The 25,472-nt window shown below is 35.7% G+C and overlaps 1 pseudogene; it reads left to right on the forward strand.

The window, feature by feature from the left end:
- The first annotated feature begins 16,014 nt into the window (after positions 1–16,014).
- The window catches only part of LOC124964066 (YEATS domain-containing protein 4-like), a 49,441-nt pseudogene continuing 39,983 nt past the window's right edge, over positions 16,015–25,472 (forward strand).

Consider the following 25,472-nt stretch of genomic DNA (forward strand, 5'->3'; position numbering starts at 1 on the left):
AAGAGGCTTATAGAACTCCAAATATACAAAATTACAATAGACCCACACCAAGGCACATTATTATGAAAATACCTAACATACAAAATAAAGACAGAATTTTAAAGGCTGCAAGACAAAAGAATCAAATTACATTCGGGGGAAACCAATAAGAATATCAGCAGATTTTTCAATCCAGACCCTAAAAGCTAGAAGGGCCTGGAACAACATATACCAAGCCCTGAGAGAAAACGGATGCCAACCAAGAATCTTATACCCAGCAAAACTTACTTTCAGATTTAACGACGAAATAAAATCCTTCCATGATAAACAAAAGCTAAAAGAATTTGCAAAAAGAAAGCCAGCATTACAGAACATTCTCAGCAAAATATTCCATGAGGAAGAGAGGAAAAACAATGATGCAAATCAGCAACGGGAGAAACTAGCCTAAAGGAATAGCCAAATAAAGGAGAAACCAAATCATGTCAAAAAACAAAAATGAGTCAAATGACTGGGAATACAAATCATATCACAATAATAACCCTGAATGTTAATGGCCTGAACTCATCAATCAAAAGACATAGACTGACAGATTGGATTAAAAAGAAAAATCCAACAATATGCTGCCTGCAAGAGACTCTTCTCATAGGAAGAGATACCCATAGACTAAAGGTGAAAGGATGGGAAAAAAACATACCATGCACATGGACTCAGCAAAAAAACAGGAGTATCCATCTTCATTTCAGATAATGTGGACTTCAAGCCAAAGTTAGTCAGAAGGGATAAAGAAGGACATTACATACTGCTTAAGGGAAGCATAAATCAGCAAGACATAAAAATCATAAATATCTATGCCCTGAACATTGGCTCATCCATGTACATCAAACAAATCCTTCTCAATTCCAAAAATCAAATAGACCACAACGCAATAATACTAGGCGATTTTAACACACCTCTCTCACCACTGGATAGATCTTCCAAACAAAAATTGAATAAAGAAACCATAGATCTCAATAACACAATCAACAATTTAGACATAACAGACATTTATAGAATATACCATCCAACAAAGAACGAATACACTTTCTTCTCAGCAGCACATGGATCCTTCTCTAAAATAGACCATATTTTATGCAGCAAAGCTACTGTAAGCAAATACAAGAAGATAGAGATACTACCTTGTACTCGATTAGAACATAATGGATTGAAATTAGAAATAAATGAAAGAATAAAAAACAGAAACTTCTCCAATACCTGGAGACTAAATAATATGCTATTATATGATGAATGGATAACAGAAGACATCAGGAGAGAAATAAAAAAATTCTTAGAAGTAAACAAGCACAAAGACATATCATATCAAAACCTCTGGGACACTATGAAAGCAGTACTTAGAGGAAGATTTATTTCATGGGGCGCATTCAACAAAAGAAGTAAAAATCAACAAATAAACGACTTAACACTACAGCTCAAAGCACTAGAAAAAGAAGAGCAGACCAATACCAAAAGTAGTAGAAGACAGGAAATAGTTAAAATCAGAGCTGAAATCAATGAAATTGAAACAAAAGAAACAATTGGAAAAATTAACAAAATAAATAGTTGGTTCTTTGAAAAAATAAACAAAATTGATAAACCCTTAGCCACACTAACAAAGAGAAAGAGGGAGAAAACTCAAATTACTAAAATTCGGAATGAAAAGGAAATATCACAACAGACAAGATTGAAATACAAAACATAATTAGAAGCTATTTTGAAAATCTATATTCCAACAAAACAGAAAACCTTGAAGACCTCAACAAGTTTCTAGAGACATATGAATTACCTAAACTGAATGAGGAGGACATACACAATTGAAATAAATCAATTTCAAGCAATGAAATAGAAGAGGTCATCAAAAGCCTACCAACAAAGAAAAGTACAGGACCAGATGGATTCTCTGACGCGTTCTACAAAACCTTTAAAAAAGAGCTCATTCCAATACTCCTCAAAGTATTTCATGAAATAGAAGAGGAGGGAACCCTCCCAAACTCATTCTATGAAGTCAATATCACCCTGATACCTAAACCAGACAGAGACACATCAGGGAAAGAAAATTTCAGACCAATATCCTTAATGAACATGAACGCAAAAATTCTCAACAAAATTTTAGCAAATCACATCCAAAAATATATGAAAAAGATAGTGCACCATAATCAAGTGGGTTTTATACCAAGGATGCAAGGTTGGTTCAATATCTGGAAATCAATAAATGTCATTCACCATATCAACAGACTTAAAGTCAAGAATCACATGATTATTTCGATAGATGCACAAAAAGCATTTGATAAAATACAGCATCCCTTCATGATCAAAACACTAGAAAAAATAGGGATAGTGGAAACATTCCTTAACATTGTAAAGGCCATCTACGCTAAGTCCATGGCCAATATCATTCTAAATGGTGAAAATCTGAAAGTGTTCCCCCTAAAAACTGGAACAAGGCAGGGATGCCCTCTTTCACACTTCTATTCAACATCATCCTTGAAACTCTAGCCAGAGCAATTAGACAGACCAAAGAAATTAAAGGGATACGAATACGAAAAGAAGAACTCAAACTATCCCTGTTCGCTGATGACATGATTATATATTTAGAGGAACCTGGAAATTCTACCAGAAAACTTTTAGAACTCATAAGTGAATTCAGTAAAGTAGCAGGTTACAAAATCAATGCTCATAAATCCAATGCATTTTTATACATAAGTGATGAATCTTCAGAAAGAGAAGTTAGGAAAACTACCCCATTCACAATAGCATTGAAGAAAATAAAATACTTGGGAATCAATCTCACAAAAGAGGTGAAAGACCTCTACAATGAGAACTTCAGAACACTAAAGAAAGAAATTAAAGAAAACCTTAGAAGATGGAAAGATCTCCCATGTTCTTGGATAGGAAGAATTAATATTGTCAAAATGGCCATACTACCAAAAGTGCTATTCAGATTCAATGCAATTCCAATTAAAATCCCAATGACGTTCCTTACCGAAATAGAGCAAGCAATTATGAAATTCATCTGGAAGAATAAGAAACCCAGAATAGCTAAAGCAATCCTTAACAGAAAGAGCGAAGCAGGGGGTATTGCAATACCAGATCTTCAACTCTATTACAAAGCAACAGTAACAAAAACGGCATGGTATTGGTACTAAAATAGACAGGTAGATCAATGGTACAGAATAGAGGACATGGACATAAACCCAAATAAATACAATTTTCTCATACTAGACAAAGGTGCCAAAAATGTGCAATGGAGAAAAGATAGCCTCTTCAACAAATGGTGCTGGGAAAACTGGAAAACCATATGAAACAGAATGAAATTAAACCCCTATCTCTCACCCTGCACAAAACTCAACTCAAAATGGATCAAGGACCTTGAAATCAGACCATACACCCTGCATCTTATAGAAGAAAAAGTAGGTCCAAATCTTCAACATGTTGGCTTAGGATCAGACATGACTCCCATAGCACAAGAAATAAAAGCAGGAATCAACAACTGGGGTAGATTCAAACTAAAAAGCTTTTTCTCAGCAAAGGAAACTATCAGTAATATGAAGAGAGAGCCTACAGAGTGGGAGAAAATCTTTGCCACTCATACTTCAGATAGAGTGATAATTTCCAGAATCTATAAAGAACTCAAAAAACTCTACACCAAGAATACAAATAATCCAATCAACAAATGGACTAAGGAAATGAACAGACACTTCACAAAAGAAGATACACAAGCAATCAACAGATATATGAAGAAATGTTCAACATCTCTAGTAATAAGAGAAATGCAAATCAAAACTACCCTAAGATTTCATCTCACCCCAATTAAAATGGTGATTATCAAGAACACAAGCAACAATAGGTGTTGGCGAGGATGTGGGGAAAAAGCTACACTCATACATTGCTGGTGGGGTTGCAAATTACTGCAGCCACTCTGTAAAGCAGTATGGAGATTCCTCAGGAAGCTTGGAATGGAACCACCATTTGACTCAGGTATCCCACTCCTTGGCCTATATCCAAAGGACTTAAAATCAGCATACTACAGAGATACAGCCACATTAATGTTCATAGCTGCTCAATTCACCATAGCCTGATTGTGGAACCTACTTAGATATCCTTTAATTGATGAATGGATACAGAAACTGTGGCATATATATACAATGGAATATTACACTGCCATAAAGAAAGATAAAATTATGGCATTTGCAGGCAAATGGATGAAATTGGAGAATATCATGCTAAGTGAGATAAGCCAATCTCAAAACACCAAAGGACAAATGATCTCGCTGATAAGTGGATGATGACATATAATGGGTGGTGGGAGGGGTTAGCGTTAGGGTTAGTGTTAGGTTTAGAGTTAGGGTTATGGAGGGGGATAAGAATGGAGGAAGGAAGGACTATAGAGAGGCAAAAGAGGAGTGGGAGGGGTTGGGGCGGAAAAAAATAACAGAATGAACCAAACAACATTACCCTATGTAAATTTATGATTACACAAATGGTATTCCTTACTCCATGTACAAACAGTGAAACAACATGTATTCCATTTGTTTACAATAAAAAAAGAAAATAAAAAAGAATGCTGTACGTTCTCTTCTAAAATATGTTTTAAAAAGCAGTATTACAGTCCTGAATTCCCTTGGGTCAGTATGTGCTTCAAATTATTCTCCCTCACACTGTCCTGGCTCTACAATGGTCAATTAGAGGATTAAAAAAAATTAAGACCAGTTAAAAAGACTTGGATAAATTAAAACACCTCTCACAGAATGGTGATTGTCCTTTGTTGTGTCTTCTTAGCTAGACTATGTCCCTAGTTATTCAATCAAATAAAATCAATACGTTACCATAAAAATGTTTTGTAGATGTGATAATTAGTTGACTAAATAAGAGAGACCGTCCTAGCTAAACTGGATGGACCTTATTCAAACAGTTGGAGGCCTTAAGAGCAGAGTTGAGTTTTCCTCCATAGAGAAGAAATTCTGCCTGTGAACAGGAGTTTCAACCTGTTTCTAAACCTCCTGTTCTTACTGTTCTGTCCCATGAATTTCAGTCAGCCAGGACCTACAATGGCATAACCCAATTACTGATAATATGTTTCTTTATTTTTTTGGTACCAGGGATTGAACCCAGGGTCACTCAACTACTGAGCCACATTCCCAACCCTATTTTGTTTTTTATTTAGACACAGAGTCTTACCGAGTTGCTTACTGCCTCACCATTGCTGAGACTGGCTTTGAGCTCACGATCCTCCGGCCTCAACCTTCCAAACCGCTTAGATTACAGGTGTGCGCGACTGCACCCCGGATGTTTCTTAACATATATCTGTTTCTGTTCTTTATTTATGGTGGATGGATAATTGATACACTTACGTATTTTACTTATTAAATGGGAATATTCAGCTCCAGCTGTTGCTTTTAATAGCAAAACTCAATCATATCTGTGAAACGTTTAGCATGGTACTTGTTATGCATAAATGGAGGTTATTTTAAATGCCTTTACTACCATCAAGGCCTGAAAATCAAACTCATATGCTGAAATTGCAACAGCCTCTACAAGGCCCTTTGTCCAACATTTCCCCCTTTCTTATAAACTTCAAAATATGTTTTGCCTCAGGTTTCAAAGAAAATCACACAATTATAATTAATATTAATTTTTCTCCCATAGTAGAGAAAAGGTTAGGAAAAGGGAACTGAAAATTTTGCTCTAAGAAGAAAAGCACTCAGTTACATTCATTCTTGTTCCATTTTCACCCTTCCTTCATCAGCTCCCAACCTTACAATCAAATTCTGATATATATTATACATTTTTATGCTTGAGTAGAATCCTAAGGGCAGTGTAATGAGCAGACAGCACAGACTGCAGTTTCCTCCCTCTCTCCTTATAACCTGAAGCACTAGTTTCAACTTACAGACCTTCATTTTCCTCATCTATGAAGCAAGGATCACAAACCTTTGTCACAGGGTTTTTGTGAGATGTATTTTAAATGTCCAATATATGATGAATATGTAGCAAATATCATTGCTATTGTTGCCATTATTTATTGATATTAATCAGATACTTCAAATCCTTGACTGAGCACCAGCAATTTCTGGAACTGCATTTCCAAACTTTCTGAGCTTTGGTTGGCACTCTACAAATACAGGTTTCAGAGTTTACTTGCTTTCCACCTTTCTTTCCTTCTTTGCTATGGTTGGGTGGGAAATTTTAAGAACATGGGATAACTATTACAAGTTAATTCTTTAGCCCTGTTATTTGTGCCCCTAAGATATTGTGACTTGACAGGAAGCAGCAGTACTGCACATGATATTGATAGCTCATATCCCCCTCTGGCTTCATCCAGGTACTCTCAGTTGTACTCAACCACAACTGCCTCACAATTACCTTGGAAGTTCTGCAGCTAAATTCACCAGGGAGAGTGGTTCCTAGTTTTATTTTTGCTCATACTATCTTTGTCTACTTTGGCATCTGAACAACACTGGCTTCATAAAGAGGTTTGGGAAGTGTTCCTTCCTCTTCTCTTTTCTGGAACAGATGTGAGCAGAATTAGTGTTAATCCTGGAAAAGTTTGATAGAATTCTCTAGTGAAACCATCTGGACCTGGTAATTTCTCTCTCTCTCTTTCTTTTTTTTTTTTTTTTTTTTTTTAAAGCGGGGTGTGATTTAAACTATGAATTCAATTTTCTTAACACCTATGAGGCTATTTCAACGATCTTTTATGTATTAGGTGAGTTGTGATAATTTGTTTACTTTAAGGAATTGATCTATTTCACCTAATTTTTCAAATGAATATATATTGAAGCTTTCACAGAATATTTTTATTTTCCTTTTGATCTCTGCAGGGTCAGTTGTAATACAACCTGCTTCCTCACTGATATTAGTAATTTCTTTCTTCTCTCTCATTACTCATCATTCTTGCTAGAGACTGGTCAATTTTTCTTATCTTTACAAAAAATTAGCTTTTTAAACCAATTTTTCTCTATTGCCATTCTATTTTCAATTTCATTAATTTTGTTCTCTGTTTTTTAATACCTTCTTTGTGTTTGGTACTTCTCTTTTCCTAAGCTACTGCGATAGGCACTTGAGTGATTAATTTGATAATTTTCTTCTTTTCCAATGTGCTTCTTGTTACTTTTCCTTCTTGCTGTTTCAGCAATGTCTTAGAGATTCTGGAATGCTATATATTCTTTCTAATGTAGTCCAGTGCATATTTTGTCTTCTCTTGAAAAGTATGTCCTTTTTGACCCATGAACTGTTATTAGAAGTGTACTGTTTAACACCTAGGTGTTTGGGAAATTTCCTGTTATGTTGTATTATTGATTTCTAATTTGATTAACTGAAGTCCAAGAACACTTGAAAAATTATTCTAATGCTCAAATACTTATTTTATTAATGACCATGGCTGTGGTTTATTTTGATACATGTTTCATTGGGTACTTGAAAAAAACCTGTGTTCTGTTTTTGGGTGGAGTACCCAGTAAATGTTGATTATATCCTGCCAGCTGATGGCGTTGAGTTATATGTTGTTGCTAATACTCTGTCTACTTGTTTTATCAGTATTTAAGAGAAAAACATTGAAGTCCCCAATGATCATGGACTTGTCTTTTTTTTTTTTTTCAGTTCTATCAGTTTTGCTTTTTATATTTTCTAGCTGTGTCATTTGGTGGATTTAGGATTGGCAAATATTCTTGGTGGATCAATACTTTTATAATTATGCATTATCCCTTTTCATCTCTGATAATTTCCTTTGCCCTGAAGTCCACCTCATTTGATGCTAATACAGCTACTCCAGACAATGTGGGATTAGAGTCATTACTACCACATAGAAATTTTGCTAGAAGAGGATCAGCTCTTCCATTGGTCTCCCCTGACACCACAGATGGGTGGGCTTCATTAGTACAAGGTATAATTAAAATCCCAAGTCCCTATTCATCCTTCTTTTTAAAAAAAATCATTGTACTGTTTTCTATTTTATTTTCAACTGGCAAATACTAATTGCATATGTCACTTTCATAGTACACTATGTGATGATTTATGTTTACATTTTGGATTGATTTAATCAAGCTAATACATACTTAGTAAATTTTTTGAGATGCATACACTTATAATCTACTCAGTAATTTTGAAATATATAAGGTATTATTTTTTATAATAGTCACTTTTCTGTGCAATAAGTTGGTAGAGATAAGTATTCCTGTTGTCTCACTGAGCAGTTATACCCTTTGACATACATCTCTTCTTTTCTCATCAATTCTTCTCTTCCAGCCTCTGGTAAACAGCATTCAACTCTCTATTTCTGTGAAATCAACATTTTTAGATTCCACACAAGTGAGATCATGACATATGTGTCTTATGGTGCCTGCTTTATTTCACTCAACGTAATTTCCTCCAGATTCATCCATGTTCTGTAAATGACAGAATTTCCTTCCTTACAAAGATGGCATAGTATTCCATTTTGTATTTATCCCACATTTTCTTTATTCATTCATTCAATGCTAAGTACCTCAAATGTTTGCACCCACATCTTGGTTATTGTGAACAGTGCTGCAGTAAAAATGTGAATGTAGACATCTGTTTGGCACACAGATTTCAGTTCCTTTGTGTATATGGTCAGAAACAGGACAACTGGATCACATGATAATCATCTTTATTGATTTCCCAAGGACTTATCATACTATTTTCCATAAGAGTAAAAATGCTGTATTAACTTACACTCCCACCAGTAGCGTACAAGGGCTACCTGTTCTTTGCATCCTCACCAACACTTGTTTTCTTTCTTCATTTTGCTAATAGCTACACTTTTTAGGAAAGGTGCTGGCACCAAGTTACAGCCCACTGAAGGAGGAAATCTTGGTTTCCATTTGCTGACAAGGGCAGGGGTAGAAGCATTTTTTCCTATGGTTTTAGGCTGTAGTAGAGCAACTATTGACTGAAGATTTTGTCCTTCTAAGCTGCTCCATTACCTTTACCCTTAGCTCCAGAAAGCAGGTTTTTATTATTGTAGTTTTTTGCACGCACTCAGTGGTGTTTCTGGGTTTCTAGCAATAAATATGGGATATAAAGGGCAAAAGCAAAAGCATGAACAAAAAGAAAACTAAATAATGGAAAAAAATAAAAAAGGAAATGCAGCCTGTGTTGTTCCTCAGATTGTGATGTCTCTAACTGGTCTTCTTTTCTCCTTCTAGTTGTTAAAATTTTCTTATAAAAGTTTTACTTAATAAGTTTAGAGTATTCAGATTTAACCAGGAGAAAAAATAGGGAAAATTGTTTTATATAATGTTCTTGGAAGTATAAGTCTTTGGAGAATTTTAAGTAATTCTTGTTCCCAGGACCTACCCAGACCATTTTATCAGATTCACTGTGCATTTTTTTAATCTCTTGGTCAATGAATTAAGGAGTTCTTTTACAGCTTTCATTACTTACATCTCAAGGTCTGAGTGCCTCTGCCTGAAGATTCAATTTATGCCTTGTGAGTTTCAGCAGCCAGCATCCTGAATCTGATGTACCACTAGAGTTGAGAGCTTCAGTACACATTCTAAGGGCTCCATGTTTTGTGAAAATTTTAATTCACCAAAGTCTTGTGTCATCACTGCCTACAGTTTTCTAACATCAAAAACTCTTATATTTTCACTATTACTACTTTGTCCTTGTAAAATCAGTTGTTTTGCAATTTAGTTGTACATGAATTGTTTGTAATTATGTGTCTGGGGGAGGGACAGAGATAAAGATTTAATTGCTTATAATATCAGGGAACCCTATCAATGTGCATACTAGTTTATAGGCAGAAACTCATATACATATAGGAAAGAAAATTGACTTGCTCATATAAAGGAAATACAATTACAAACTTTATGAGATTCATCTTCCATTTATAAGATATTACTATATGCACATGCTATTATCTGCATCATTAATGTATGTCAGATTAATTTTTTTCTTAAATTCTGTTTAATTGCAACAATAAATTTCATTTATATGTTCTCTGCTACCCATGTACAGTAGTAATCTGTTTTTAGTTTGAAAGAAACCAGGACATTTTTGCAGTGTTGTATTTGTACGATTATATCCTGCCTTTCTTTTTAAACTTATTTTAGGATAAAAGCCACCCTTTAAATGGATTTGAAACACTAAGCTTTCTTTTATCTAAAATCCAAATCCTGCCTCCTTCTTCAAAGGTGGAAAGACTTTATTCAGTTTGTTACCCCAGGTTCAATGGTTTCTTTCCTGTGGATTTAATGACAAGAGTTTTCTGTCCTTTTTCAGCAGCTCATGTCCTCCTCCTCTTTCTACTCCTCCTCCTCCCCTTCTTCTCCTCCTCCTCCTTCTACTTTTTTTGTTATTTTTAGTTACACATAACAGTAGAGTATACTTTGACTTATTTATACAAACATGGGATACATCTTATTCTAATTAGGATCCCAGTCTTGTGGTTGTACCTGATGCAGAGATTGACTGTGGTGTATTCATATATGACTTCTTTTCTATGGGGAAGCTCCATCCTGGGTGGCTTTGCACTTTCCTAAACATTGACTGCTCCCTCCTCCTCAAGCAAGGCTTTCTCCCTTCTCTGTTCTGACCTCTTTTCTCTTGAGATCTCAGGAACATGCTAAAGGATGCGAACTGTCCTATGTCTGTAGTTCCCCGAGGTTCTAGACTCAACAGCTGTTCATACTCTTTCTTCAGCAATTTGTTATATATTTTAGATAAATTATTCTTTTTAGCTCATGTGGCAGACCTGTCTTCCTCTGGGGCTCTATTTTAGGTAAGCTAGAGCTCCCTTTCCTCTCTATGATGACATCTGTCTTTCCTTAGATTTCAAAAAAGTGAAATGCCCTGTGATCCCAGCCCTCTATTAGGTGAATATAGTAGGACAAAATACTCTAGCTTTTTCTTCTTGGTAGAATCAGATTGTTAAAACAAGAGCCTAGTTTGCATCCCTTTAATATTAAGTGAAAGATGGGGGTGCCTTCTCATTTTTAATGTTGAAAACTAAGGTAGAGAGTAATAACTTTGGTGTCAACTATATAGATACTTTATGATCTGTGACTATCAGAATAATGTAGTTAACAATTGGTTTTACTCATCACAAAACTGAAATTTTAAGATGACAATAATCCTGAAATCTAGTTATATATCTCAATGTCTTGTTCACATTATTTTGTTTTGTCTTTTTATAGAAGATAATCTGTTTTGGTTTCAGGGTTTTTTTTTTTTTTTTTTTTTTTTTTTTTTTTTTTTTGCAGTGCTGGGGATTGAACCCAAGGCCTTGTGCTTTCAAGGTGAGCACTCTACCAACTGAGCTATATCCCCAGCCCTTGGTTTCAGTTCTTAATACAGAGTTCGTATTATGCCATGGTGACCATCATAATCATGTTCAATCTAAATTACTTTATTAGCTATTCATTTGTAATCCATTTCACATGCAATACCTAGGTTTGTAAATTATTTTATAATTGTAAATAATAATAATAACTACAAATAATACATTGTGTTTTTGTAAATAACTGTATTAGTTATTCCCTTGCAATATATGGACATAGATATATTTCACTGCCATGCCATAAAGCATGTATATTTTACTGAATTTGCCATGACTACTGACTTAAAAAAGTATTGTATTTCAAGTGTCTTGTCACCTAAATGATGACTCTGTATACCTGCCCAATAATTCCTTTGTGAATGAACAAAACATATTATTGCAATAGTCCCACAGAATATCAAGCTTTAGAATGGCCCCTGAGGGTCAACTTCCATCAAACATTTCACTTGGAGATGTGATGGTTAGACGAATAGTAATCCAAAATGTTAATTGTTAATACCATGATATGATGCTACATTCAAATTATGAGTGCTAAACAAAATATAATTTATATCTGAAATCTTTTTAGTACTGGATGCATCAAAAGTATAGACATCACTCTGATTTACAATGTTGTAGAAAGAAGAAACAAGTTCTTATAATATGATTAAATATTTAGATAACTGTCAAATTAGTTCTGATGTGTTACAACTCAATGTCATACACCTAGCATGACTTTTTAAATTCATTTTATTATTTTCCTATTTCTCCAGCTATTTTGCCATGGTAGGCTAGCCATGTTTGGTTGATGTTTAATAACATGTGGTACACAAAGCACATAATTAGATCAAGCACCCGACAGTGGAGTTTTCAAATTAACTTCTAATTACTTGCTCTACAATTTACATCTTCTCAGTATTCTCCCTCCTTTGTCCTCTTTTCAATTATTTCTCTTTCACAGACCATTTTATTTCTCCCTTCAAAAGGAAAAGCACTTCTCATCAGTAGTAATTTTGTGCCACAAGCTGTTGTGTAACTCTAACTTTAGAGCTGAATCTAACTCTATTACTCCAAATACTTCAGAGATTGTCAACAGTTTCTTATATATCTTTTATTCAGACCATTTCTTTAGCATTTACTTTGCTTTTCTCTAAAATTTTCATCAACAGTTATTAATGATAATGAAATTAAAATGTTAGCAAAATTTATATTTTTTCCTGTTGTAAATGGTCTATTAGAAGTATAAGAAGGGAAAGAAGCAGGGCAGGAGAGAGGATATGAAACCTTTCTGTCATGAATAAGAAGCTTATGGGGCAAAGTTTAAGAAGAAACTAAATAGAAACCACATGCAATCTTTTGGATTTTACAGTCACTGGCTAAAGATCAGACTGTAAATTGGCAATGGAATCTCCTGTGTTATTGCATGTAATGGTCTTTGAAAAGCTCTGGCTCTGTAGTTAGGCAGGCCTGGCTTGAATCAGAGTTCTCCCATCTCTTTGGGTAAGTTGTTTACTGCCCCTGACCTCATCTGGACACTGAAGAGAGTTTTTGTCACTACTGGTGAAATAAAAGTGCATCAAGTTTTAACATAGTGAATATTGCTTCCAAAAATTCTCAGGAAAAAAAATGAAAAATATACCACATGCACCAGATAATAATTGTATGAAGACTAAACTTTTATTATATTTTTAGATATCATACATGTTTTGAAAATGCTTGCTCATATAATATATATTATTATAACAAAGGTGTAGGAACATATAAGCACTTCAGTAATTAAATATATAGCTGTCACAGTCATTATGAACACTGATATGTTCTGAATATGTTTAATTTAAAATTTGGTTGGCTATTTTGCAAAGGTAAGAACATATAATGAAGAAACTTAGATCAGTTTTAAAAGTAAAATCATAGTTGAAGTTCAGGATTTAATCTCATAGTTGTTAGATCATGCGGGCACATTGTTCTGAAAATGGGAAAAGTACTGTGAATGAAAGCAAATAAATTCTGTGACCAGCAAATAAAATGAGCTGATAGTGTATTAGCAGACTCACACTACCTCCAACAAAATCTCAGCAGTCAGATCACAGCAAGGTCTATCCACATCAAATTCTGCTCCATTTAAAAAGCAAAGAATATTATCTTATGTGGACAAGATAATGGTTAATAACAAATTGAACTACTTTGAGTCTATCTTATACAATTCTCAGAGAGTTTTGCTAACTATGAATTTCAAAATAATTGACAAAAATTTGGTTAAGATATTTCAGTAAGAGGTTATACCAACAACACATTCAGATATCTATAAAAGAGAATAGGACTCAGCTTCTGCAAACCTGGGTATCGTTCATGCCATTTACGATGTTTTCAATCTTGAACACGCATCTTCCCTTCTGAAAAGCTATTTTCTTAAGGAGTCTAGACTTCTGAAGAGGCACTCAGAATGCTTCTGTACATTCTGTATGACATGTTCATACAAATAGTGGTCTATCCTTTATGGGTGTCACTCATTTCATTACTCTTCATGCTAATAACATTTGCTTGATTAAAATAAATGTTTCATAAGATACTGTACATATCATAATAAATAATATTCTACTGTTTTAGCCAGTAAGCTTTTTTGTCACTGTGATCACCAATTCCATAGCTCGAGGTGAGGCAGAACATCATGGCTGAAGGGAGTGGAGGAAAAAAAGCAGCTCATGACATGACAAGCAGGAAGCACAGGGAAAGCTCCACTCACCAGAGACAAAATATAAATCTAAGGGGCACACAGCCAGGGACCCACCTCCTCCAGCCACATCCAACCTGCCTATAGCTACCACCCAATGAACCCACACTATTGAATTAATTCACTGACTAAGTTACACCTCTCATAATCTGATCTTTTCGCCTCTGAAAATTCTTGCATTGCCTCACACCTGAACTTTTGGGGGACACCCTCATATCTAAGCCACAAGATTCCAGTTTCTACTGGAAATCTGTATGCAGCAGAATGAAACTAAACCCCTATCTCTCACCCTGCACAAAACTCAAAATGGATCAAGGACCTCGGAATCAGACCAGAGACCCTGCACCTTATAGAAGATAAAGTTGATCCAAATCTTCATCATGTCAGCTTAGGATCAGACTTCCTTAACATGACTCCCAAAGCACAAGAAATGTCAGGGGCGGGCTCTGAGGGACCCCAGAGCCGCACCGTGGCCTGATCTCTGAGATGGCGCCTGGCAGCTTGCCAGACATAGCTGCACTCATATACAAGTTTTAGGAAGTAACTCTGGTTGGCTGTTGTACATGAGGCGATCCTGGTATCTGCCTGGAGACTGTTCCTTGATAGGCTGACTTTCCTGGTAGTCTACTCTCTGATAGGCTGATGTTCTCAATATAAGTTGGAGACTTGTGGAATAAAGCCCTTTTTTGGTTCCTGTGATCAAGAAAAGTGTACGCGTTGTGATTGCCCACCGCCTGTGGGCGGTGGGCGGTCATAAGTGGTGCCAAAACCCGGGACCCTCGAGTTATAAAGAAGAAACTGATCAGGTAAATACAGGGAAAGTAAAGTACAGTCTGGCCAGGTTAAAGTTCGCTGGATAAGCGATGAGTTAAAGTTCGCAGGGTAAGCGACGAGTTAAAGTTCGCAGGGTAAGCGACAAGTTAAAGTTTGCTCGATAAGCCACAAGTTAAAGTTTGCTGGATAAGTGACGAGTTAAAGTTCGCTGGATAAGCGACAGAGTTAAAGTTCACGGGAAGCGACAAGTTAAAGTTCGCGGGGAGCGACGGAGTTAAAGTTGGCAGGAAGCAACGGAGTTAAAGTTCATGGGAAAAGTGACGAGTTAAAGTTCGCAGGAAAAGCGACAAATTAAAGTTCACAGGTAAAGTTCACGGGAAAAGTGAGGAGTTAAAGTTCGTGGGAAGCGACGAGTTAAAGTTCTCAGGATAAGCGTGGGAGATTGAGTGTTTGTAAGTGCTTTTGCTTTTGTTTTGCTAGTTAAAGTGCTTTGCATTGTTAGTTTAATAGAGAAATATGGGCACTGAAATGTCACGAATGCGCATGGAAGGTCCCTTAAAGGATTTGCTCCGGGCCAATGGAATTCCTCTTGAAACTAAAACAGCCCGAAACTTTTTACGCACAGTGGAAGATATTGCGCCATGGTTCTTGGATGAGGGATTACTGAATATCCCTCAATGGGAGCTTCTAGGGGAGGATTTGAGAGCGACAGAGAGAGTAAAACCATTACCCCTGGGAACCATGGCCATATGGATGTTAGTTAGAGGGTGTTTAGATACTCCTAATACCAAATGCAGAGAGGCAATAAAACAAGGGGAAGAGGTTTTGGAGGAAATAAAAGGAAAGGTCTAAAGCATCAGAAAGGGCGTCAATAAGATCAGAGACAGACAAGGAAAATGAAACTGGGTGTGAGGATAGTTCAGATGAAGAGGAGGATTTACTATATAGAACAAAAAATCTTGCTATTACAGGATCTACTAAATCAAATGTAGCAGTTAAAAGGAGAACTCACAGACTTACGCCGTCTGCTCCCCCACCATATAATTATGAGCATTTAGGGGGACAAAAATGTTATTGTAGCCATCCTAATTCCAATTCAACAGGATGGGACTTCCTACAACAAGATGCAACAGCATTCCCAGTGTTTGAGGATCAAAATAATCAGAGATATCATCAACCTTTAGATTTTAAATTAGTAAAACAATTAAAAGAGGCTGTAATGACCTATGGCCCCCAAGCAGCCTTTACTTTATCACTTGTAGAATCCATAGGGGGAATGAATCTTACTCCTGATGATTGGGGTAACATGGCACGAGCCACGTTGTCAGGGGGGCAATATCTGGTTTGGAAAACGGCGTGGCAGGAGCATTCCAACGATACTGCACGCCGCAATGCTGCAACAGGAAATCCTCAGTGGAATTTAGAGATGCTTATGGGAATGGGAGTATTCACAGGACAACAGGCTCAAATTGGCTATAATCCTGCAGTGTACATTCAGGTTTCTGCAGCCGCTGTAAAAGCATGGAAAAGTATACAAAGGAGTGGGGACTTGCAAGGTCAACTGTCAAAAGTTATTCAGGGATCAAACGAGCCATACGCTGATTTCGTAGCGAGGTTGATGCAAACAGCAGGTCGCATCTTTGGGGATGTGGATCAAGCTATGCCCTTGGTAAAACAGTTAGCTTATGAACAGGCTAATAAATGGTGTATGGACGCCATTCGTCCCTGGAAAAGTAAGGATTTAAGTATATATATCAAAGTGTGTAGAGATATCAATGAGACTGTGATTCAAGGAGAAGTTATGGCAGCAGCCATTGCACAAGGATTACAAGGTCCTATAGGAGGGCCTCCAGGAACTTGTTTTTATTGTAAACAACCTGGACATTTCAAAAAGGACTGTCCACAATTAAGGGACCCTAATCGACCCCCTAGAAGACCTAAGCCTCAACGTTGTCCTAGATGTAGAAAAGGTAATCATTGGGCATCTGAATGTAGATCTATGATAGATATAGATGGAGTTCCTCTGCCCCCTCATGGACAGACAAAAAACGGGAGTTGGGGCCCAGCTCCCCGGGGCCCCTCAAAAGTATACGGGGTGATTCAACAGGTACACAGGACTCACCAACCGTTGACAAGCCAAGGAGAGCCACCACAGGGAGCGCAGGATTGGACCTCTGTGCCACCGCCAGAGCAATACTAACTCCAGAAATGGGAGTACAACCTATCCCTACAGACCTAAAAGGTCCCTTACCTCCTGATACTGTTGGAATTTTATTAGGTAGGAGCTCTAGTGCACTCAGGGGACTTATAGTTATCCCTGGAGTTATTGACTCTGATTTTACAGGAGAAATTAAAGTTCTTGCACATTCTCCTCAAGGAATTATCTCCATATCACCTGGGGAGCGCATAGCTCAGCTTTTGATTATTCCAGGCCTTCATAATAATTTTCCAACCAATTTACCTGGACCTTTAGCCCTAGGGAATAATGTATCCCCATATTTTTTCTGCGTTTGAGGCAGCAAAAAATTATCATCAACAATTCCATGTTAATTCTACAACATTGAACTAATGAAACAACCGCGTCTCTCAATTGTACTTCAGATTTATGCTATCTCTCTCAATGTTGGAATGCTTCTAGGTTCCCGCTGGCAGTCTTAATGTGTGTTCCTACCTTCCTACCAGTCCCAGTCTCTGTTACTGATGCGGAATTGCCAGTGTTACTATCAAGAAACAGGAGAGAATTTGGCATCACAGCGGCTATGGTCACTGCAATAGTGGTTTCTGCAACAGCAGCACTAGCAACTGCCATACCTACAGCAACAGCAGTCAATCACGTGGCCGAAAATACAGCTACAGCCTTACAGACTAAAGAGACCCTAAACCAACATCTAACAGCAGGCATACTCCTTGTAAATCAAAGAGTGGACTTACTACAAGAACAAGTAGATATCTTGCAAGAACTTTTGGGACTGGGATGTGTTTATCCTTTAAGAGCAGTGTGTGTCACCCCTATTGCTTATAATAACCTTAGCTCTGTGATTATGTTATCTAAAAATTGGTCATCTACGTTTGATACTCAGAGTCAATGCCACCAGGGTTCAGTTACATCGGTATCTGAGATGTTCTCTTTGTTATCTAAAGCCCTGGGATTGACAAAACAGTGGGCTGGAACAGTAGCTGTTCTGATTATTATCTGCTTAGGGATAGCCTATGTTATACGCAGCCAAATCAGAGCTCGCCAAGATGCCCGACATCATCGATGGGCTATAGTACAGGCTTTGACAGCCATTGAGACAGGCACACCCCCCCAAATATGGCTAAGCATGCTGGACCAGTAGTCAAAGACGGATAAGATCCGTGGAAATGCATACCAACCTAAGACAGGGTTCTGACGCCTGGATGTCAGAATTCCAATGACGGGTAAGGATGTAATTTGCCATGGACAACCTAAGACAGGCATGGTCCCAAGTCATCTTTTCTTTATTTAAAGAATAAGGGGGAGATGTCAGGGGCGGGCTCTGAGGGCCCCAGAGCTGCACCGTGGCCTGATCTCTGAGATGGCGCCTGGCAGCTTGCCAGACATAGCTGCACTCATATACAAGTTTTAGGAAGTAACTCTGGTTGGCTGTTGTACATGAGGCGATCCTGGTATCTGCCTGGAGACTGTTCCTTGATAGGCTGACTTTCCTGGTAGTCTACTCTCTGATAGGCTGATGTTCTCAATATAAGTCGGAGACTTGTGGAATAAAGCCCTTTTTTGGTTCCTGTGATCAAGAAAAGTGTACGCATTGTGATTGCCCACCGCCTGTGGGCGGTGGGCGGTCATAAAGAAATAAAAGCAGGAATCAACAACTGGGATAGATTCAAACTAAAAAGCTTTTTCTCAGCAAAGGAAACTATCAGCAATGTAAAGAGAGAGTCTACAGAGTAGGAGAAAATTTTTGCCACACATAGAGCATTAATCTCCAGAATCTATAAAGAACTCAAAAAACTCTACACCAAGAATATAAATAATCCAATCAACAAATGGGCTAAGGAAATGAACAGATGCTTCACAGAAGAAGATCTACAAGCAATCAACAATATATGAAATATTGTTCAACATCTCTAGTAATAAGAGAAATGCAAATTAAAACTACCCTAAGATTCCATCTCACCCCAATTAGAATGGTGATTATCAAGAATACAAGCAACAACAGGTGTTGGCAAGGATGGGGGGATAAAGGTACACTCATACATTGCTGCTGGAGTTGCAAATTAGTGCAGCCACTCAGGAAAGTAGTTTAGAGATTCCTTAGAAAACTTGGAATGGAACCACCATTTGACCAGCTATCCCACTCCTTGGCCTATACCCAAAGGACTTAAATCAGCGTACAGAGATATAGCCACATCAATGTTCATAGCTGCTCAATTCACAATAGGCAGATTGTGGAACCAACCTAGATGCACTTCAACAGATGAATGGATAAAGAAACTGTGGTATATATACACAATGGAATATTACTCAGCCATAAAGAAGAATAAAATTATGGCATTTGCAGGCAAATGGATGAAGCTGGAGAATATCGTGCTGAGATAAGCCAGTCCCAAAAAACCAAAGGACAAATGATCTCACTGATAAGCAGATGAAGATACATAATGGGGGGTGGGAGGGAGGCAAGAATGGAGGAAGGATGGACTATATAGAAGAAAAAGAGGGGTGGGAGGAGTGGGGGGAAGGAGAAAGAACAGAATGAGTCAAACATCATTGCCCTATGTAAATGTATGATTACACAAATGGTATGCCTCTACTTCATGTACAACCAGAGAAACAAGTTGTACCCTGTTTGTTTACAAGAAAAAAAGAAAAAAGAAGAAATTTATATTTTATTTAGCTTGATTGAATTTCGTGGTCAAAATAAAGCTTTTCTGACTCAAATTTTAAAATAAATGTTTTTCATAAGGAAAAAAAAAAGATTCCAGTTTCTGTTTTGCAGGAGAATTCGGGAATGTATATGTATCAGTTTCTTATTTCTACTGATGGACTTCTTTTTATGTAGAATGGTAGATCATATTGCAATTACATTACTCTTCACTGTAAATGTAAATTTCCTAAAACCTTACAATTAAAAATAGATTTGATATGCATAATATTCCCTCCAAATTATTTAAGATGAAGTAAAGCATATTACATATATTACATATTAAATGTAAAGTCACCTGTGAAGCTGAAAATATTTAAAATTGTACTACTCGTTATACTACTTTGAACTTAGTCATGCTCTAACACTGAGCTACATCACCAGCCTCCTTGTTTTTGGTTTGTTTTGATTTTTGAGACAGGATCTTGCTGAATTGACCAGACTGGCCCCAAATTTGCAATTGTCCTGCCTCAGGCTCTCCAATATCTGTGATTATAAGTGTGAGCCAACACACCCCGCTCATAATATTATTTCTCAATTGCCTGAATCTTTTAAAATCAGGTTTTTAAAATCAAACTTACACCCTTTCTAGTAAGTAATCAGATTTTTCTCTTCTTAAGTATTTTGGTCCACATTTTATGGTACTTTGACATATTGGTATGACCTCATAAAAGCATTGTATAATTCTAGTTCAGCTTTTATAAAGTAATTAAGAAACAGCTTTGTTGAATAGTTACGTTGCCTTTTTTGTAAAAGTACTGATTCTCTTATAAACAGTATTTCAACTCTCATGATAAATGGAACGTTTGAACATGCACTCAGCACATAATTCACCCAATGCTAAATTACACTCTGCCTCATTCAGTTAAATCTGTATATGAGAAACAAATATGATATTAAACACTGAAGACTTAATTCATAATGAATTTTCTTTTTTATTTCATATGCATTTAGGAGATATTTTTAAAGGACATCACAAGAAAAAAATCACTTTCAGGCACTTTTTTGTCTGTGTTGTAGAAAGAAGATGCTCTATTTTTACGGAGTAGTTCTGGGTTCACATCCAAGTTTTAGTTTTATTAATTTTAGAAACACAATTATTATATAAGATTACTTGAGGCTTACCTGAGATAAAGGATTAAAAAGTGCTCTTAACTGGTTAATATATTATGAATGGATGAAGCTCCTGATTATCAGGAGAATTTTAATTGAAATCTAGAATTGTAGTTTTTATTACTATTCCTTCTATGGCCGCGTACATATTAGGCAAAATACCACATGGCATGGTGTTTAATGTCATGTATTTGCAAGTCTCCCTGCCTGGACTTGAATCCAGAATTTGCCATTTATAAGCAGCAAGGACGTAGACAATTTATGTAATGTATTAGTGTTCAATTTCCTTGTTCACAACATGAGAAGTACATTTGCACCCTTCTCAAAGAAGAGGTAGTAGTTCATACTTTAAATGTAAATAAAAATAGTGTCTGATACATAATAAGCACTCAAGAATCAACTGTTATTACTATTTGAGAAATGTGAATTTTTCATACCTGGGTGCTAATTCCTGTTTTGTGTATGTTATTTTTAAAGAAATTTAGAGCACAAAAAAATTCATTAATTTTGTTATTATAGGTATCCATTAAATCAATTGCCCATCCAATAACCCAGATAGCAGTTTATCCTTAAAGAATGAAAAGTATAATGGCAGATGTATTTTATAAGAATTCAATATCAAAATAAAAGGATAATTACAGTCTAATTAAGAATGGGGTTAATCATTATGAACAATAAATAAGTTAATGTATTAGTCTAATTTTCTGATAAAAAATTTCACATATTTCAATAGTGTAATATTTGCAATTAAATCTTACATACATACCACATTAAGATTGAGATTATTCACATACTTCTGTAAATTTTGGGATATATCACTTAAATTTGTAAATGCATGATTACTCAGGCAAGGAAAAACCCCACAATTGTCTTGATTGAAGCAACTATTAGTGAACTCTTCAAATGTTCAATCACTAAAAAGAACATTTTTAAAGATCACCTTTAGAACTAAGACTTTCTAATGTCTTTTATTATTTATAAATGTCTTCAATTCAAAGTTTTAGACAATAAGAATCTGTTTACCTGTGGCAGGGAAGAGAGGGGAAAGGGTAGAATGGGAAAAGATGGATCAGTGGTACTAAGCTAAGGTTAGATAGGAATAAGAATTTCTGATGTGCATAGTAGAGTGACTATAGATAAGAATAATGTACTGTTTATTTCAAAAAAGGCAGAAGAAACAATTTTAATGTTTTCACCATAGAGAAAGAATAAATGAGGAAATAGACAAGTTTACTTTGATTTGAATAGTACACAATGCATGTATATATCAAAACATCACATGGAACCCCATAAATATGTTCAATTTTTTATGAGTCAGTAAAAATTAATGATAAAATAATTTATTCAAATAGAGAAACAGCTATAATATGTTTCATTCAAATTTGCCATTTATCTGACCTGAGGTGGCAATGTAATTCAGATAGGAAATAAGAGTACTTTTACATATTTTAGTTAAAAGATGGAAGTTATTAACTTCCAGTAACTTTAGGTAGCATTACAGACATCTGAGGTACATTCTAACTTTTTCACTCTCTCACATTTGCTCTCTCTTCCTGAAAACTCCAAAGATATTGATCAGTATGAGATAGATGCAAAAAGCCTATGTTCAGAAAAGAATACCCACTACCTTCCAAATCAGTAAGATACTAAGGAGATGAAAACACATTTTATCAAATGACAATAATATTTTACAAACACTCAGAAAGATGTGATGGCCTTCTAATATAAGTAATCAGTTTTAAAATAACCTATAACTATTATCAAAGAAACTGAAAATAATCTTATGATTCAATAAGGTCATTGCTATGAAAATCAATTACTGTGCTTCAGTAACTATCATACTTTCAGATAGACTAGAAACTAATAATGTGTTAATGTACATGTCAAGATGACTCATCTAAATTTCTTTTTCAGTTGGGAGAATAAAAATACCTTAAAATCTAGAAAAAACAAAAGTGATTATGTTATAGAAATTGTTTTTACTTCCCAATTACAATTTTAGTATTAAAGTTACATGTTATAGTTTGAATCTAGAATAACCCTTAAAGCCTAATGAGTTGAGGTCTTGGTCTGCAGCTACTGGTACTATCAGGAGGTGGTGGGAGCTTTATAGGGTGGGACTTGTTGGAGGAAGTAGGTCACTGGGGATGTGCCCTTGAAGGCTATATTGGGAACCCTCCTTTTTCCTCTCTCTCTTGCCTCTTGCTTCTCTTCCCAGGTGTCATGAGGTGAGCAGCTTTCCTCTACCACAAGCTCTCTGCCATGGTGTTCTGCCTGACCACAGGCTCAAAATAATATAGCCAAGTGACCACAGACTGAAATCTCTAACACTGTGAGCCAAAAGAAATCTTTCCTCTTTTAATGTGTTTATTCCAGGTATTTTTGCACAATGACAGAAAGTTGCATATATCTAAATTCCACATGTACAGCTTTCTTGCACTAAACCAACCAAGAAATATGCAGAATAACTGAATTGCACCACCAAGTATAAGTACTTGGCAATATATATATAAGTGGTTTTTAAAAAGATAAAAATTTGACCCCTAAATTAATCTGCAAAATGTCAAAATATATATTAAAAGTGAATGCATAGTTGGTCATTGAAATATCATTGTCATAATTTTGAAAAGTTGAGAACAACTGAACTATCAAAAATAAGAAATTGGTTTAGTATAGTATGATTTATCCAAACATATAGCATAATGGAAATATTACATAAACATTCTATTTTAAAATAATAATTTACAGCATAAAAATTTTAATCCTGTGGTATCATGGTAGTACAAAGTTGTAAAATAGTGTAAGCATTATATCCCTGTTTTGTAAAATATGGAAAGTAGACTCCATGAGAACTCTTACAACATGTCTATTCATGACTTACACCTTCCAAGCACTTTGCCTTGAGCAGAGTAGCTGACAAGTCAAACTTTCTGAGCAAATGAGTAAATGAAACCAAAACTAAATCCACAGTGTTAGAAGATTAAGCACTTAGACAAAAGCACACATCATTTTGCTTTTCAAGGTCATACAAAAGAGAAAAGATAACCATTTTGATGACTATAATTATAAGGGGCAAGAATCTCTTGTGAAGGCATTAAAATACAACTTCCATTTTGCTGCTGTATAATTTTGCTGTCCTATGAGATAATCTAGACAAACAAATTGGTTGCGCTAACATAAAACTACAACATACACTACCCTGCAGTGTAGAAATTCTAGCTGCCAGTGAGCAGATTCAACATTACAAAATTATTGCATCACCACAATATGTGCCTAAACCTTTTATTTTCAGGAAGTTGCTTTTATACTGGGCATAATACCTGGAATGAATGCATCTGGCAAGATTAGATTACTCATGTGACTAATGAAGAAAATGGAAGGATAATTCATTTCTTATTTTTAAAGAGAAAAGATAGAAAATTAAGATTCATCAGACATACCTATCATAATAGGACCTGATAAAAAAAATCGCAGAACTTGCTCATGGGAACACTTAATATAAACAAGATCAAGAGTAGAGCAGGGAGATTCCAAAGACACTGATAAGGGAAGAGGTAGAACTATACAATTAGCAAGGAAATAATTTCATCCCTCCTCCTTCAGCAGGAGAAAGAAGTCAGGTAAGTTACACTCTCCCTCACAGAACAGAGAGAATAAATGGTTTTCTTTAACATGTATCTCAATATTTTCTAATAAAGGAAAGTCCAGTCTTCCATGACCTTTTTATTCTTTTTGTGCTATTACAAATTAATTTTGCTTTAGTTTTTTTGAATAAACTTTTGGAGAGGAATTAAAGTTAAAATAATTTTGAGTAAAACTTAGTTACAGACACATCTTCAGATTTACACGTAGTGGTTTCTTTTTTTAAGAAGACACTTGGAGTAAACATGTTATTAGAACAGATGGAAAGATAATATGGATTGGTGTTTATACTGAAATGCATTAAATAGCCAAAAGGTAATATTAATCCCTAAAGTAAATTTTCTGCCTCAGTAAATTTAATTACAACACTGTTCTGGGTCACAGAATATGATTTTATTTCTATTCTTATTATTTTAAATGCTATACTAATAGTCTTTCTAGTTCACTTGTTACTTGCTTATCCTATGTGCTCTGACTAGACTGGGGAGGAGGAAAGGGGAAGAAGTACATGGAAATTCTTCCAAAGATCTGAAGAATTGCTTTTCTTGTTAAATGAACACATGTTTGTGACACACCTACAAAATGCTTCACTAGTTTAACTGCTAATTGCAATCTCTGTTGGAATGTTCTAGATGGAACCAACCATGAAATAAATAAAAATTCAACTTCTCTTTTCCTACTAGGACTAAGCTTTTTATTTGTATATTATCAGTATATATGTCTATTTTCAGACAATATGACAATTTCTAATTTGTCATTTAGCAAGTACTTTCTGAGTTCCTTCTGTTCCAGGCTTTCTCTTGTAACAAAGCAAGTAAATACATGCTCATAGATCATATAGTTTACACCATTTGATTGGTAATTATTTCTGTAGTAGGAATATATTAAGAAATTACTGATACAAAGGTAATTGTATTACTCTGTTTCACATAAACATTTAATTTCTACACACATGGACATATACGTACATAAATATACACATACATGTGCATACACATCTCTTTGAAAAGCTATTGATGTT

The sequence above is a fragment of the Sciurus carolinensis genome, chromosome 14 (assembly GCF_902686445.1).
Source record: "Sciurus carolinensis chromosome 14, mSciCar1.2, whole genome shotgun sequence".
In the NCBI taxonomy this organism is placed as follows: Eukaryota; Metazoa; Chordata; class Mammalia; order Rodentia; family Sciuridae; genus Sciurus; species Sciurus carolinensis.